Below are 18,947 nucleotides of genomic sequence, written 5' to 3' on the forward strand. Positions count from 1 at the left end.
TAGTAAACAATGTAATGAAAAGATGATTGAAACAGTAGTACGTTTATATATATACATCTTCATAAATCTCGTTTCAATTCTTGCATACGCCGGTAGGTTTTTAACTTAAATGCAGAAAGATAGGTTAGTTTGTCATTCTCCAGATATGAGAAACCAATATGTTTTTGCAGTTTTCAGGAATTTAATAATGATTTGTTTTTGTTAAGATACAACAAACACGTTTGTTGAGTTACTAAAATATAAGATATCAAGATGTACATTTAAAGCTATCTAATCAGTGGTAATTTTCTTTCAAATTTCTTATAATTTCACAGTCATTGTAAGATCTGCTTGGTACGGTAACGTATTTCTTACATGAGAAGGTCTAATAAGACCAAAACATGTCAGGAATTGTCACAGTACATAATAAACATCATGCTTAACCCTCACTGCATGTTTCAGATTTTCAAACAATTTAGATTTCTGAATTATCTCCCTTGCCATTTTTGAAAATAAAGATCGCTAAAGCTAACACTTCCCCTGCATTACAGATATAATTTGAATATATAATTTTCAGTTATAGCTAACTACATTAAATACGATAGCACCTTTAGCACGTACATATATTAGGTTACCGATTGAGAATTACTGTAGATTCTTCTTATTGTGATTCTGAGATCGGCACATCATTGTACGTGCTTCAGTAGACGTAGTTATGGAAAACAATTGTTATATACGGAAATATTAGTTAAGATATCCAAATCCAGAGGGAAAGTTTATCTCTCAACCATTAAACTGTGCATTTGACGTCAAAGACTGGCTTTTAAATCATCTCTGATTCTAACAGGTGTTAGTAACACGCTGCAGCATACTATATATGTATGCAAATGAAAATAATCCATTCATATAATGATATGGCAATAGAATTCCTATTGTGAAGACGCTGAGTAGAGGAGCAAGTTAAATAACAATGATACATCACATATATAAGAACATGGTTATATAGCACACACGTTCTGATTATGTTCTTAACTAATCTGTATGATGCGGTGAATTACAAATTCTTTCTAATTTTAAGATCCCATTGGATATTTATGTAGTATATCTAGGTCAAATAATCTTAATGTAAACCATATCATTGGAACATTTGAATTCAATAATTTAAGTCAATTAAGTCCACGATAGCGCTTAACAATTCTATAGTTAACATAGCTACTATATTTCAGTTAACTACAAATAGAAACGACAATATAATAATACAAAGCATTGACCTCTCTGAGTTACTTTTCTCTTTGTGATTAGTCATTGTATAAGTATTATAGTTAAATCTCCTTCGACGTCTGTATAGCCTTGATGTTCTCAATACTACTAACAATTTTGCTTAGAAATGATTGATGTGACAGTATTTACCGTACTGTAATGTTATCGGTAAATAAGTTGTTGAATTTTAGTCGTGAGGTATATATAATTGTGACTTCTAAATGGAATATTGCACTAAACTAAATAAAGATTGATGTTAAAACCCACGCATCTTTTAAGTATCACAGGAAACATGGTAGTATTTGCTGGCCGCCATGATTTTTAACGCCATTGACGGTGATTATAAACGCTTTCTTTTTCATAAATTAAGTCAAGCAACTCATATACATAAAACATTCAATGATATAGGAACCAAATAAACAAATTCATCTCAGGTCGTTAGCATTATAAACAGTCAAGCTTAACGATTCATTCATCCTGTTGGTATTTGTAAACAATATTCAGTTTATCAGTAACTTTCTAAAATGGATGTCAACTGGTTGCTTAACACCATCCCATAAAATACTTCTCAATTTGCCAAAATAGCACAAGTCTCGTTATAAACATGTTTTCTTTTAGATACTACCAACTCATATTTTAAGTTCTTGAGTACTTTTGCTCTATCTTGCTGCACACTTTCCTTAGACAAACTTAATCACTACATTTTTGAACATTCTCTGTTCAAACATTTCTGCTCCTCTGAGCCTATTTGTCCGTCTTTACCTACTCGTGCTACTCTTTTCGTATTTTTCTTTACCTTGCTTTCTGGCAGTTCCACAAACTTGTGAACACAGAGAATTGTTTTAAGTGAAGGTAACACGACTCGGAAGTAATTGAATCATTAAAAAATAAACTTATCTAATGTTGAGCGCTTTTTTAAAGATAAGTGTAACAGCTAGCCAGTTATAGCAACATCATACGGTCCTTGGGTAAACTAGTGATTTTTGCTCTATTGTTAGCATTCGCAACAGAGGCATAGCTACTCTGCCATTTCTAATTAATTAGATAGCATCTATCTTGGATTTTGACCATTTCTACGCCCTAACAAGATTACCTTTTCAAGAGATTCATTCAAAGTTGGCGACTTCCATCTGAGCTACTCACAGGGATTGTAGCTACAGCTATTTCTCATGTGCTATGCTTTCCTTTTCCCTTCATTGAGAAAAAGTTGGGACACAATGGATTATGTAATTTTATAAATCCGAAAAGACGGTATGAAAGTTAGTGATAAGATTTTCGTCCTAGATTGTTCAGTCAATGTTGATTTCACACTTAATAATAACAATACGCTAATACTTTAAAATTTATGGTTGCTTCTTTGGAGGGATATTTCGCCAATAAGAAATACGTGCACATCTTATTACTACTACTACGTGACTAGTTAACCTATCAATCAATTAAGTAACCATTTGTGTGATTAATCGTACAGTCTATCATCTGACTTATCAGTGTTTCCTGGAGAAACGAGGCTATGCCATTGATGAAATCGTGTGGTAACGAATGGGTTCTGAAAATAGCTGATTGATTAATCGATGTAACAATTAATCAAGCTATCGGTTTGTGAAATTGTTGTTTATTAATTTGTTAATATTTTAACTATTTCACGAATAATAATAACAAGAATTGAAATAGAACAGTGTGTGCGTTTCTTATTGAAAAAATTTCTCTGTTAAGATACACAGTTTTACACCAAGGATCTTATAAAAATATATATATAGAAAAAGAAAGAATGTGAATATTCTAATATTCTAGTTCCTTTTCGAAACATCGTGCCTGTGTTAAAATAATTCTGTGCATTATTGGCACATGGCGAATCATTTTGGGGAAGGGGTATACTCAATTATCTCGACCCCTGTGATTGACTGGTACATATCTTATCGGTCCTGAAAGGATCGAATGTAAAGTCAACTTCGGCAGAATTTGAACTGGGAATTATAGCCGGAAGAAATGCCGCTAATTATCTTGTTCGGCGTCCTAACGATTTTGCCGGCTTACCACCATGTACTTGCGTTTAACAATAGCATACTCATCCTATCACTTCTTTCTCTAGCAACGTCCAGCCTACAAACTCATTCTACATCTAAATTACACTAGAACAAGGTATTCTCTGGCAAAGAAAGACAGGTCGCCTTGAATTATTAATCTCATGTTCAAATTCCGAAAAAAATGTATATATCAGGCTGAGTAAAACGTAAGGAATTCATCACAATATTTTTCAACAATGCGGAAATTTTATTCCTCAAAGTAAGTACAATCAACACATTTTTACCAACGAGTTACAAGTTTGTTTATTCCAACATAGAAATCTGGAGTTCTGGACCTGATGAACTCTTTGAACGCATTGGTTTTGAGTTTTGAACTTCTCTCGCAGTAAACCATCAAGGTGCTTCAAAAAGTGGTAATCGTTAGGAGAAAGGTCTGGGGGAATAAGCTAAGTGGGGAAAGACTTCGTTGCCAACTTCCCTCAGCTTACTTCTGGAGCCTCATTAGTGAAACTTGTGGTCGAGCATTGTCATGAAGAATGATTAGCCCTCTTCTGTTGACCAGTTTGGGACGGAGGAGTAGCAGATTTTCGTTCATTTTGGCAATCTCATGGCAATATGTTTTTGACCTTTTGACTTCCCTTGCAGGGTCACATTTACTCTCAACATGTACGCTACTTTCTTCCATCTTTGCTCGAACACAGTCAGAAGCAGGCAGCTCCTCTCCCTCCTTATTTTCCTTCTGAGTTGACAAACGAAGTAGTTTACCAATCCTCGGCTGGAGATGAAGTCGCCTGTCCCTGCTCCACTCAAACGTGACTTCCAAACCACCTCTTTCGCAAGCATAAACCCACATTTCCAATATCCTGGGCACTGCACAGTAGCGTGCAGAACAGTCTCACTGCTCTCCTCGCATCTTAGGCAAGAATAGCTGTGCCCAGCGAGATTATCCCGAATTGGCAAGGCTCCTTGATAACATTGCCAAGCCAGCGACATCTGGAAATTGTTCATAGGCCTCGGCCCAAATGTTCTTCGGAACAAAGCAGTAAACTGACCTTCATCGAAGCCCAGGGTTTCCCCCAGGACATCGTCACACTTTGCCTCTACTAACCCTCTATAGATGACGAGGCGGAATCCTCGACATCGGCATTACCTGGGCGAGTGAGAAGCGCGAGAGCCTGCTGACATTTGACCTGCCACGCTCCCAACTTAGATCTACGCTTAATCCACGGTTCTTACTCCCCAAAACTGGAGAACTTAGGAAGAATCAGTGTTACAAACGGAGACCACACCCGTTCAAAATCCAGGGAGAGCCAGAGATGCCTCGGTCTCAGCGCATGTCTACGCACCAACAGCCAAGGTATCCCAAGCCCACCATTTAGCGGCTGCTGGCAGCAGACAGAACGCCTCACAAGTGGATCCCTGCCCTTCCACAAAAAAGGGAAGAACAATCGCACCATCTTGTTTTGCCACGGATCAGGAATTGGCAAAACGGTCAGATGGTAGGTAATCACAGATGCGATAAACACATCTGTGACCTCCGCCCTCCCTTTCAGAGACAACCACCGCTCAGACCAGGTCCGAGTTAGGTAAGCCACCCTACTCGCCATCTCCAGACTCCTAGCATCTTAACCGGACCCTCCGTGCAATGCCCAACTACGTTCTTGTGAGGTATCGACTTGCCTCTCTAGGTGTCGATCTGCAATCCGACTGACTTATCACGATTAATCGTAGCTCCTGTCACCGCCTCGTAATCCTAAATGGCATCGCCTACCCTCTGTAGGTGTTCCACTTCGGACACGATGATGGTGATGTCGTCCGCATATGCCGAAACCGACCTTCCACAAACGAGATCTCGCAGCACACCCCTCACGCCCTCCAACGTCCGGTGTAAAGGCTCCAAAGACAGCACATACAGAAGTGGGGAGAGAGGACATCTATGACGCACCGAACGCTTGATGTTGAATGGCTCTAAAAAGAAGCCATTCACCTGCACGACCGATTCAATGTTGCTATAAAGTGTTAAGATACAACTACGGCATGACGGACCAAGCCTGAACACCGCGGGGACCGACACCAGATAACGATGGTCAACCTTGTCAAAAGCTTTTGAGTGGTCTAAATGAACCAAATCCCCGCCCTTGTCAGGAAGTCTACTTACCCTCTCTATGGTATAGTGTAGAAAATGGCGATTGTCCTGGATAGATCTGCCGGGAATGGCGCAAGTCTGCGCTTCTCCCGACACGCGCCAACCTTTTTGCTAATACCTTGGCAAAAGTCTTCAACTCTGAGTTAAGCTCTTCTAGAGCCTTAACTAATTCCCTTTCTATTCTATTCTTTCTACGAGCTAACTCTCTGCTAAACCTAACAGACTCAAACTTGATGGCTCTTTTGAGGGAATACCACCATTTATTATTAATAATGACACCAGTTAATGCCGTCAAAGCAAACTGCTTAATCCGACTCCTGCACTCCTAACTATACAAAAGGGACTTGTCGAGTTTCCAGTAGCCGGATCCCTATCTACGTAATTTATCTAAGTCTAATCTACAGGTCGCAAATTTGTGATCACTGTAGTAGATGTGAAGGAAACATGGGCACTTAACATAATTTTTATCTAGTTTCCTAACAATAATTCTATCTAGGTAAGATCTAGAAGATCCGTTGCTATTAGACCAGGTCAACGGTCTGCCAGCTGAAAACGACTGAGCAGATGGTTGAGGCATGAGTTACCTTTCCTAAGAGAAGTTGAGCCAACATAATCTACTCGTGCATCGCAGATTGTGTTAAAGTCTCCTAACAACACTAAAGTGTGTGACGTGTCAAGAAAATTTTCAAGGCTTCGAAAAAAGCCGGACTGTCCCACTCTACAAAGAGCGTAGACACCAACCTGAAGGACTTACCACTGCTGTGCGTCACATCAATGACAACTGGCCTGCCCTCCGGGTTAACAAAGATTGTTCGTACCTGTAACTTCAAAGCCTTCCTGAGAAAAACTACGATGGTACCACCCGTCCTTGCCGGTTGACATGGAAAAATAATTTTCTCGTAGTCGTTTAGCAGGGGTGAGAAAGCCTGCGGTCCACTTAGTCTATGATATGTTGATGAGTCTATTGTACAGAGCTGTTGAAAAGTTTTCTTAGAGGGCCAGCCTCCTCAGTAAATAATTGTTTAAAACGTTTGTGGTTGTCCCTATCGATTTAAATAAAATGTATGTGGGTGAGAACGTCACTGATGCCAGGACTAGTAAACATTTTCACGTTTTGTAACGTGGCAAATTCATTTTAAAAATTTTCATTGTTTCACTGTTCTAACGTAAGCAGTAATATAGTTTTTTGAGGGGCAGGGGCGGGAGAATTTGATGGTTCTGCGTGTTTGCATGTATATTTGTAACTGTGGGGGAAGGGGAAAATTAGTGTTAGAGGTGGAGGGTTGGAGACTGGTGAATGTGGGAGCCATTTGTGTGTCTATATCTATGGGTATGGGCTGGGGACAATTGTCCGTGGAAGAAGGGTAGGATCTCGTCTTCCTCCTGGATACTGTACTCCATTCGCTGTCCATTCGCTTGCGTCTCCTCTCTTTCCATATTTTGCTGCTGCTCCTTGCTTGTCTCTTTGACCACTGGCGCTGTAGGAGTTACGGCTGTTTCCGCAGAGGGTGGGGGAGCTTGTTTTCCAATGGTGGAGGGTACTCGGATCTTATGTGCCCTTTTTGGCCGCACTTGGAACATCTTGGCTTTCTGCCCTCCACCATTACTCTCAGGATCATTCCTCTCCTACCCGTATGGTGTCTGTAATCAATTCTAGGTCATCTTGCGAGGCCTGTAATAATATTTCTAGGTGTTGGCCCTACCAATTTTGTTGGTGAATTTTAGTGGCATGGAGGATTGTCACTTTATCCTCCAATCCCAAAACGATAGCGGTCACCAGTCTGGCAACGTCGACCTCCGGTGGGATTTCTCCTTCCTTCACCTTTGAAGTTTACCTTCCCCAGCAGGAAGGTAGGAGTACCACTTCCAACTTCGTTCGATCTCAGAGGTGACGTTGAGTGTTGCCTGGCCTTATCTTCACTTGCGAATCGAATATCTATAGCTGCGAACCGATTCCCTCTGGCAAGATACACATCTTGCCAGATTGGTTGTAGGCATATATATATATACACGCATTGAATAGTGCAGATATTTCCAACGCAAAAATAATATAATTTTTAGTGGCAATCGCTTAAAATTATTGTTCGTATCAACGTTCAACTTTCGCTAGTGCGTCATTGTGATAATTTAAATCAAGAGTATAATTTTCGACAGTCGTGTGTTGTGAAGTTTCATTGATGTAGTAATTAGTACAACTATTCACTTTTCATGAGAAGTCACGTACATTTAGTTTTGTTGTTCTTGTTATCTTCCCTTACATATATGAGTATATATATATATATATATATATATATATATATATATATATATATATATAATGAAAGGGAAAAAAACGGAGAATTATGGATGTATGATTAATCTATTTGTATGATATTATGAGGCTGAAACTTTTTTATAAAAACAATATAAATAAAATATAAATTGTAAAAAATTGGTAGATGCCAAAATCCTACATATATGTTTCGATTCATGCCCAAGTAATTCGTAATTCTAAGCATTTGGGTAGGGCCAAATTTTAAGAATTGGTCATCATTCTCAACTATGTGGATCAGAGTCTCATCAGGTCTGTATGAGCTTATATAACATAAGTTAACATATTTCTTAAAAGTATGTACACACACACACACACACACACACACACACACACACACACAGAGGTACTGTGATGTAAACAGAATTATATGGTAGTTGATGTATTCATTTATTACAAACAATGCTGTGCTATTCAGTGTATAAAGATATATATGCTATGCACAAACATAGTTGCTTTCAATAGAAGAGACCCATTATGTTATCAGAGGACTATCATTTCACTCCAACAAGGCGAGTGTGAAATTATATTGGCTCAATAATTAATGTGCATAGAAATCCGTGTGATACTGCTGTTTCATTAAGATTTTAGGCTTTTCATACAATTCAAATTGCTCCTGCTACTTTGTTTCTTTGAAAATTACGTAGTTAGCTCTTCTGCCAAATTCTACCTCTAAAAGCTACTATGCTGTAGGTCCTTTCTCGTTTATTGCACGAAAAGTAAGGATTGCGAACACTCTTACGTGTTCATAAGCGACTCAAATACAAATTTGATGTTTTCAACTGCGATTAATTATATTAATTTCAACACAAGTGGATCGAATTAAGTATAGTTTCTGCCCCATCTATTTAGTAATCTATTTGTTATGGGTATTTAATTTATAGATTTATTGATCTGTAGAATGACACTGAATACACAAAGGTACAACATCAATAAAGCCAATACAATCCAAGTCGAAAGATAAACTTTTTATGACAATCAGACAGCCTGTACATAAACAAAATTGCAACGAAAAGTGGACGGTCACTTCTAAGGCCTTTGAAAATACCCTATTGTGTATCAGTACATGGTAATGTAAATTCTCTTCTCACTAGATTACTTTTATAGCAATGTATTTGTGCGCTGCTCTTGCAGATTTCATCGTACTGGATGAAATGCAGTCCTCTACAATTTCTCTTTCACCAATGATCTGTTCATGTCTTTCTCTCAGTCTCAGTCGATATGCTTTTTTTCGCTAACACAAATACAGCTAGTGTTCCTCAACTTTGCTGATTGCATGTTTCATTTACCAAGACTCACTAAATTATCTTGTATCACACTAAACATTTTCTACGGTTACTTGTTTAAAACTGAATCTTTTAAAAATACTTTCTCTGTATACTTCCTTGTCAGATCAATGCGAAAATTATAGTTTAAAAAAATAACTGATTTTAATAACATTTATAAGCACGTAGAAAACTATAAATCCGGTAATATGTGAGTCACTTGGAACACTTATTCGTAGATATAGTTTTAAATGCTTTGGATAGTCACTCAAATCTGGTGATAAAATGTTTGATAATGTCACATGTTATTAGAGAGAATAGTCATTTCATAAGTAACTATTTAGTTCATACTGTTCATATGATAATTTTAAATGTAAAATGAGGTTGTAATTAATTATGTATGTTAGATGACATTTTACTTCATTATTTTATATTTACCGGTAATTCAGCAGGATCAATGGACCGGTACTGCTCAATAACGAATTATTGTTCATATCTGACAATATGCTCTGTTTCATACCAGCAAACAATCAAATAGTTTTAAATATTTCTGAAATACCCTTTCAATTACTTGCAAACAAACATGGCATTTGTTTCTGAGATATTTTGAAATTTGATAGAAAGTGTGCTTTCAATGATGATACGTAACTTAACATAAATATAAGTCAAGATATACCCATATACATTTTAAAAAATCATCTCTTTTAGCTGCTATTCTGAAATGTCAACAGCGAATGAAAACAGCATAATATATTGAATTATATTTATCTTCACTTGAAATTTAGTATTAATGAACACTTTTCATACTTAATATGATATATATCTATATCAAATATCAATATTTTACTGGTAATCAAATATGGCATTTTAAAATTAAATTATTTTCAGAGTGAAATATAAGCCTCATAATTATATTTTACGAATTTTAAATCTCCTTATATCAGTGAAAAGCGTGAAGAGTATACGAAGAGAATGATGTGTGTGAAATCTCTGGATCAATCCCGACAGCCAACCAACTCTTTACACTACCCACCTTTTATCCTTTATTTCACAATAGTTTTTATTGATGGTAATGATGAAGAATGTTTTGTAGTTGGTTAGCGATCTGATATAACTGATACTGGAATCAACGTTACTTCATCTTCAAACGTTAGAACTTTCATGTCGTTCTCTCTCTCTGAATCAAATTTAATCTCAATCCAATTCCTACACCACTCGTATGTCTCTTATGTATCTGCATTCTTACCCAACTCTTATGTCTCTTATGTATCTGCTTTCCTTATCCCTCCCTTCACTTCTCTTTCCTTACTAAAGGAAAATTAGTTTCAAATGTTGGCACAAAGCCAGCAGTTTCGGGGCAGGGACAAAGCCAATTTTATCGACGCCAGTGCTCAGCTGTTACTTATTTTATCGATCCGTAAAGGATGAAAGGCAAAGTCGATTTTGGCGGAATGTGAGCTCAAAATATACAGAAGGACGAAATGTTGTTAAGCATTTTGCTCGACGTCCTGACGATTCTGCCAGTTCGCCGTAAAAATAATATTAATAATATCCTAGAAATGGATGTTTAACAATTCATTCAACTTATCCATGGCATAAAGGGAAATACCATTTTCTTCTATGCCAAATGTATATGGTATACCAACTTATTCCCCATACACCAATGTGACATAGAAGACATCTGTGGCTATGCTGTCACTCACCCTATACTCAGAGAGAGGATATATTTTTAAACATCATAATTATTTTTAAAAAATTAACTCGTAATTTAGTCGAATTTTCTTTTTTCTGTGTTGTTAATTCCATTAGCTGCTTCTTTCCTTTCTCAACAGAAACAAAAATTGTTTATAGTTTTGTTTCGAAGAATATCAGTTACAATCATTATTAGTTAAATTCAATTATCCATTGGATTTTTGAAATCCCCCCAGCAAACGTATTTCTGCACCTTCAGTTAGTTCTTTTACAAATTACCTTCGAACCTCCTCACAACCTGTTCCTTTTTCTCTCCTTATGTTTTAAGCTCAACTCTCGTAAATTCTATTTCATAATTTTAAGAACAATTGTGTCACTGATGAACACAGCATATGTGTGTGCCTTTTATTACATACGCTCGTAGGTGAGAAAAACATTGATATGTTTAATATATATATATATATATATATATATATATATATATATATATATATATATATATATATATATATATATATATATATATACACTTTAACTTGTTTTCCTTAGCAAGTAATTATCTCTCGCTCTCCATATATATATATATATATATATATATATATATATATATATATATATATATATATATATATATAATACACACACATACTATGTGCCCGCGAATATGTGTGTATGAGCGTACGTACACGTATACGTAACGACTATTTAGTAACAACGCACGGAAATACATGAGTGCACGAGGAGAAGAACGGGTGCGCTGAAAATGCACATGGGATTGACAGACCTCTAGTTCTAATCAGAGCATTCATCACGGTGATGGACACTGGAATTTTCATTCCGCTACTATTTTGTAGGTTCCCTTGGCTGGAGAAGACTAGAAAGTAATGCTTCCTTCTGTTGATGATCCCAGCATTCATATTGATACTTTCTTGTTTCTGGCACTTGCTAGATGATACGCAGACATTTTTTATTTGTGCTGTATAAGCGTCTTTGCTATGATCTCTGCGACATACAGCCACTTTCAAACACAGCAGTACATTATTGCATATACATGCTTTTATACGGATACATTCATAGATATACATTCATACACACACATGGATACATGTGTACATTCGTATATAAGTGTAGTTACATACAAAGACACATAAGCTAATACACTCATACATATAAACACATACACACACACACACACACACATCACACGCAGGAATGTTACCGACTTATTAGAAGAACAGAATAGTCACCAAGGAAAGAATCACATTGATTTTGCAAATAAATTTCATGGTCGACGATTTGTTTAAATTCAAAATCAAGATGTTGCTTAGTTTTACCAAAGTATTAGACTGCAAGATGTATACAGACCCTTCAAATACACGATATGTGTACATATGAATGCACGAATTATGTTCCTAAGCTAGTTATATCTTAGTTCCTCTGATTTGTACATCCGTCTGATAATAAAAGGGACATATCAATATAATGTCATTTGTCGCTCCGGTTGAGTTTTCTGCTTTCTAAGAGTAACGCAGCGAGGTCTTTACACATTATATGTTGTTAGAATGCTATACACATGGAGACTAAATTGAACAGATATAATTTTTTTGACAATATTATTTTCAACTGTAACTTATGCATTAGCGTACATTTCATTGTTTAGAGTTTCCTCAAGTAAGTTTTTGGCCATTTCTTTTTTAGTATTAGTTTTCTTCCTATTTTATATCACTCATATTTTCTGCATTGTTTATTAATTATGAATTTTAGTTTTCCTTATTTCAGCTATAATATTATCAATGTTTTCGTCATACTAATCATAATCATATACATTGTTGTCGTCAAGGTTATTGCTATATATTTGATAGTCAACGATATATAAAGCAGCTGGTGAGCAGTATTTGATTTTCGACATTCGAATTGTTTGATCCACTGAGAATTTAGTTTTTCCACCACCGCTGCTGGTACATTTCTCCACTGTTTAGCACTATGTCTATACGAGAAGTTTTCTCAAGAGGATTAATTGCAATTTTGTGCATTTCTAGAGTATTTCAACGTTAAGAAAATGTTGTTTTGAATCAATATTGTATTCATCACCAATAACAAATTTTTACCCAAAATCATAATATTTAAACAGCCAAAAACATCGGGTTAAATACCCCCCCCCCCGTGGTAATGTCAAAAGACAACAAAAATATCCACAAATACATACATTTTTTGATATTTAAAATGAAACATTTAAGATAATTCACATGCTCGTGGCAACTTAGCTAGTTTTACGAAATGTACAGAATTTCTGAATGTAAGAGTTTTATTTGTGAAAAATATTCTACTTATAAAAAACACTCTACGAATGATTATGGCTCTCTGGCTTACAGCTATGTGCAGAGACAAAAAATTGTTTAACACTGTCTTCTAAGAATGAAGAGGATGTTCTTGTAATGTCAAAAGAGCAACTGAGAAGATAATTCTATTCAATGTGCACATAAAGGTGGTCCCCAGTGGCAAGAATAAAGAAATGATAATAATATATTCTCCTCAAGACATAAAACCTGAAATCTGTGGGGAGGGGACTAGTTGATTATATCGACCTCAGTGTTTCATTGGTACTTAAATTATCGACCCCGAAAGGTTGAAAAGCAAAGTCAACGTCGGCAGAATTTGAACTCAGAACATAACGACGGGCGAAATACCCGTAAGCATTTCGTCCAGGGTGCTAACGATTCTGTCTGCTCGTCGCCTTATTATTAATAATAATAATAATAATAATAATAATAATAATAATAATAATAATGAGGAATATAAGAGACACCACGACAATATAAGGAATATAGGATCTTTTTTAAAACGGGGGCCACATTTTTCATTAACGAAACACTTTGAAACTTGGAACACTGGTAGAATGTGTCATATAAAACATCTTTTTCTCTTAGTCTTCTTAAAAAAAAAAAGAAATCCATAAATTATTCCATGTTAAAGTTGTCGTATTTCTGTAATTTCAACCAATCACTGACGTCCATTCAGCCGATATACGTTAAGTGCCGACTACATAAACAAACAATTCTGAAACAATTAACCCTAACCCTAACTCTAACCCTAACCCTAACCCTACGGTTAGAGTTAAAGCAGATTTAAAATGAAAAAAAGCAAATAAAACGAAGGTATGGAGATTAAATACGCTTTACATCGCTTAATGAGCCAAAGGAGTAAATGTAAACAACTGAATACTTGTCAGTGATTGGTTGAAATTATCGAAATAAGACAATTTTTTACATGAAATAAATTCGAATACAAAAATATTTTTCTGTTCTATAACACAAAATAGATAAGTATACGAAGTTTGAAAGTCTTTCGGTACCAAAAACACTACGTAAAACATTAATGAAAAATGTGGCCCCCGTTTTAAAAAAGATCCGGAATATAAGAGACGCCACGACAATATAGCCAGGCTTGTCAATTGGAAACTTTGCAACGAGTATGGTCTTGACAGAGCAAAAAAATTAGTACGACCACAAACCTGAAAGCATTGTCCAAAATAGAAATCTAGAGTTCCTATGGAATTTTATGATTCAGTGTGACCAGGTGATTGAGAATAGGAAGCTGGACATAATCTTAATTGAAAAAGAAAACAAACTATGCTGTATCATAGACATAGCATGCCCAGGTGACAACAAGTTATGCGATAAGGAAGAAAGAAAAGTCGAGAGATATGACAGGTTAGCTTGGGAAGTTAAGCAGTTGTGGTCGATGAAAAAGGTGACAGTAGTACCAATAATTGTCGGAGCCCTGGGAACAGAGAGCAAACATTTCGAGAAGTACGTAGAACAAATAGGGGCTGCATTAAGGGTGGAGCACTTGTAGAAAACAGCACTGCTTGGAACAGCTCGAATACTCCGGAAGGTGCTCGGTAACCTTAGTTCACTGGTAGTGAACAACTGGCACTGTAGTACATCTGCAGCGTTAGAAACTGTGCAAAGGCAACAGCAATAATAATAATAATAATAATAATAATAATAATAATAATAATAATAATCCTTTCTGCTATAGGCACAAGGCCTCAAAATGTGGGGGGGGGGACTGGTCGATTACATAGAACCCAGTATTATACTGGTACTTAGTTTATCGACCCCGAAAGGATGAAAGGCAAAGTCGACCTCGGCGGGATTTGAACTCAGAATGTAGCGGCAGACGAAATACCGCTAAGCATTTCACCCAGTGTGCTAACGATTGTGCCAGCTCGCCACGTTAAGATATCAAATTTTTGCCACAAGGGCAGTTTGGAGGAGGGGATTAAGTCGATTACCTCGACCCCACTGCGTAACTGGTACTTATTTAATCAACCCCGAAAGAATGAATGGCAAAGTCGACCTCTGCGGAATTTGAACTCAGAACATAGCGACAAACGAAATACCGCTAAGCATTTCGCCCGGCGTGCTAACGACTCTGTCAGGGCACCGCCTTAATAATAATAATAATAATAATAATAATAATAATAATAATAATAATAATAATAATAATAATAATAATAATAATAATAATAATAATAATAATAATAATAATAATAATAATAATAATAATAATAATGATGAAAACTACACCGGGGAAGTTTAACATGTGAGAACGATAAATCACTGCTCCGAAACTTATACAAAACCATCGGAAATAAATACATCGCATTGAGCCAAAAAATAGCTGACAAAGGGTTGGATTATATCCGAGTAAGTAATACTCATTGAAATTTATTTCTATCTTTCCAAATATAATGATGTATTTTAACTTGATACCTCCACTACCCGCACAGCGATCGTAAACACACGTGTTGCATCAAAATCAAACCATCTTCGAGCCCCAAAACACCATGTACAAAAATATTACAAACAGATTAAATAACACCGGTATTATTACACCCAAGAATAACAACCGAGAAGTGCGTACTGTAAGCTTGTTACGAAAAAAATACGAAGATCTGAACGTGCAAAACAATCTGACAACAGAAATAAACGAACCGGTACCCTACGAAAATGATGACTGTCAAAATAAAGGACCGGACGTTGTTCCTCATGTCCCGCAAACTAAACCAAAACGGCATAAATGGACACGTGAGGAATACATTTCGATACTATACGCCTATTTCACAGCAGTGCTCTACCCAAAAAACGAAAACGCAACAACACATACATATAAAATATGGACAAATATATATAACATACAGAAAATTGCACTACTGGGTACTGCACACATTCTACGCAAAACACTTTCAATACAGTAAACATAAGAGCACCACAGCAAACCACAGCACATACCCAAGGCGCACAGAGCTGCGCTCGGTAGTGAAGTGAAAGCACGTTATAAAAATAAAACTACTGAACAATAATAATAATAATCCTTTCTACTTTAGGTACAAGGCTTGGGATTGTAGATGCTAGGCGTTCAGTGCTGTTACTTTGGTATGTAATTGATTTTCTTTGTTTTTGTATGGAGTCAGCGTGAGTGCATGTTTACTATCTGATTTTCCTTTTTGTTATTCGTTGAAAGCCTTCCAATAGGGATAAACACCACGTATATAGCATGTGGCTTTCCAATCGTCTACTACTAGTATCACTGCCAGTATCTGAATATCATTATTGAGTATGAGGACGTCGAATATTATCTCGATGTCTTTTTTGCCTATAATTTTCTCCACTGTAGTATCCGAGCATCTGCTCCCCTGATGAAAATTGTTCTGTCTGCTGGATAATCCGTTCAATATCCTTATCGTCTTTTATGGCAATTATCAACCATCATATGTATATTTCTGAGAGAACATTATTTGGTTTCGCTTGCCTTTTTCTTTTGTGGTAAGGAAGTATCAAAACTCGTGATCATTATAGAGACGCGAAAGAAAAAAATCGTACCTGTTTTTCAGAGACAGCCTCACATCTGTTGCTCCGAAAAGTTTGTCATGTGATAGAAAAACGTTAATTCTTTGATAGGTAACTTTTAGCCTGTAACTTTCAGCCTGTCCAGGTAACTTCCAGCCTGTCCATGTTTTCAGTTTACTATCTGGATAAGTTTTGTAAATGATGCAACTGTAAGTTACTCTGCATCTGTTAAGATTAAATACTCTCCCAGTTCTAATGACTGTCCAATATTTCTGTCTTGTCAAAAATGTTTGCCGTTTACAAATATAGCTGAACTATTGTCATTGTGGTGTTGCTGACTTAGCTTATCTATTTTCAGAATGCCCATTTCCCCTTTCTTAAAATTAAATGCTAACTCTAATTCATTCGATCAAAATTGTTTATCTTAAAATAACAAACTTTTTCTTTTATAAATATGACTAAGTCCCTTTTAAAATCAAGTTAGTATAAATGAAAAGACTTTAAAAAAACTGTTTTAATATATACATGTTTTTTGGCTTAGATTCAGTTGTCGACTGTTTCCTTAACCTCCTCTCACGAGTATAAAAACCAGAAGGTATAAGATTCAGTTGAATATTGAACAGACGACTGAAACATCAAGGATCTTACACCAGCACCCACACTGCTCTATGTTCCCTAACTTCACCTTTCTATATCTTACACAATTTACCGAAAAGTAAAAAGGTAGACCGAATAATGGCGGTAATTGCTTAATGATCTGAGTAGAATAAACTGAAAAACAATAAAGTGACTTGATTTAGTTCTATAGCATCAATACATTTACGTTGCCCCTCAGCTATATAAAAAAGTACATTTTGCGTTAACTATCTATCACCTTGAAAGGTCTGCAATCAAGTGTTATTAATCATTTTAGATGGTACCGCATTCTTCTGAACATCTCTTAGAATATCCTTTTTATGAATATTACCAGAGGAATTGGGATTTTTATTTTTTTTTATTTTGCTAATGGTAAAGCGAGAAAATATGCTATTATGAATTATTTGATCATTAATCGATGCTTGGCTTAGAGCAGATATAACAGCAGTCATAATTTTCTGAATTGTTGTGGAAGTAAAAGGTGTTATGAAACGAAATATAGCGGCGTAATTTCTTTTCGTGTGAAACATTTTATTGAATAGAGGAAAGATCGAACTAATACGTGAGAATAAACAAGATCATTAGACAATTGGGAAAACTTGAGATTTTAAATAATTCATTTAGTTCTTAGTGCAAATCCCATAGTAATTTAATTTTAGAAATTGCTTCTGGTCTAGCACAAGACCAAAAGTTTTGAAGAAAGTGAAACGATACCAATATTTGACAGGTATTTATTTTATCGACCACTGGAGGATGAAAGGCGAAGGCGACGTTATTGATATTTGAACTAAGAATTATAGAGTAGGAATAAATACTACAAACATTTTTCGGGTGCTCCATTGTTTCAACTAGCTTGTCACCTCAAATATTTCTAATCTAGAAACAACGTCAGCAGTTTTTTTTTTTAAGAAAATGGCTGATTCCTTGCAATATATTCCAGTTCTGGGTTGGTAGGCTATTTTATCAACACAAAAGATGAACAGCAAAAATTATCTCTGTGGGATTTGAACACAGAAAAATAAAGATCCGAAACAAGTACCTCAAAAAATTATTCTCCAAAGACTCAACGACTCCGATAATACCGGTTTCTAATTTAGGCGCAATGCCAGTAATTTTGAGAGGAGTAGTTTTAGTCGATTACATCAACACCGTTCTGCAAGTTCCTTGCCTTTGTTTTTTTCACTCATGCACAAGATCAGCAATTTTTAGAAAAAGGAAGTAGTCGACACCATAGACCCCAATACTTGATTATTTTATAGAAATTCATCTCCATTAATTAGTGTGTTACTCAGGGTCTTCTTCGAGTTTGTGTAGCAAAGAATACCCAGAAGGAAATTGATTTTTCTACAGTTAAGTAACAAGTCCATGATTAGAAGGGAAACTTTAATTGTGATAGTTATGCTGCCTAAGCGAATTAAGTGTTAAGTTAGTTAAAATGACACATCTCTGATTATAAAGTATGTCTCAAACAATTCACGTTGTAGTTTCTCTACAATTTTTCAATAATTCTCGAATTGGTGCAGTTTATCTGAACATTTGTCTGGTAAAAATATTTATAAAAATCAAAGTTAACGATTTATCAGAAATCTTCCACTTTTACTCTCTGAATTAAGATATGAATGAGATCAGCTTTTTCTTTCATCCTCTCGGATTCGTTTAATTAAGTAATTTACTATCTTACTCCCCATAAAAGATAATGCCGGATTCGTGCCAAAATCTGAAAGAACAGTTATAAAGGAAGTGAGCAACAGAATCGTTAGCAGATCGAATAAAATGTAT

General features: G+C 35.9%; 1 protein-coding gene across 6 annotated transcripts in view; it reads right to left on the reverse strand.

Moving 5' to 3' along the window:
- Positions 1 to 18,947, reverse strand: part of LOC106873188 (uncharacterized) — a 713,512-nt gene that overhangs the window by 547,019 nt on the left and 147,546 nt on the right. The window lies entirely within an intron of this gene.

The sequence above is a fragment of the Octopus bimaculoides genome, chromosome 7, assembly GCF_046866305.1.
Source record: "Octopus bimaculoides isolate indiv1 chromosome 7, ASM4686630v1, whole genome shotgun sequence".
Classification (NCBI taxonomy): Eukaryota; Metazoa; Mollusca; class Cephalopoda; order Octopoda; family Octopodidae; genus Octopus; species Octopus bimaculoides.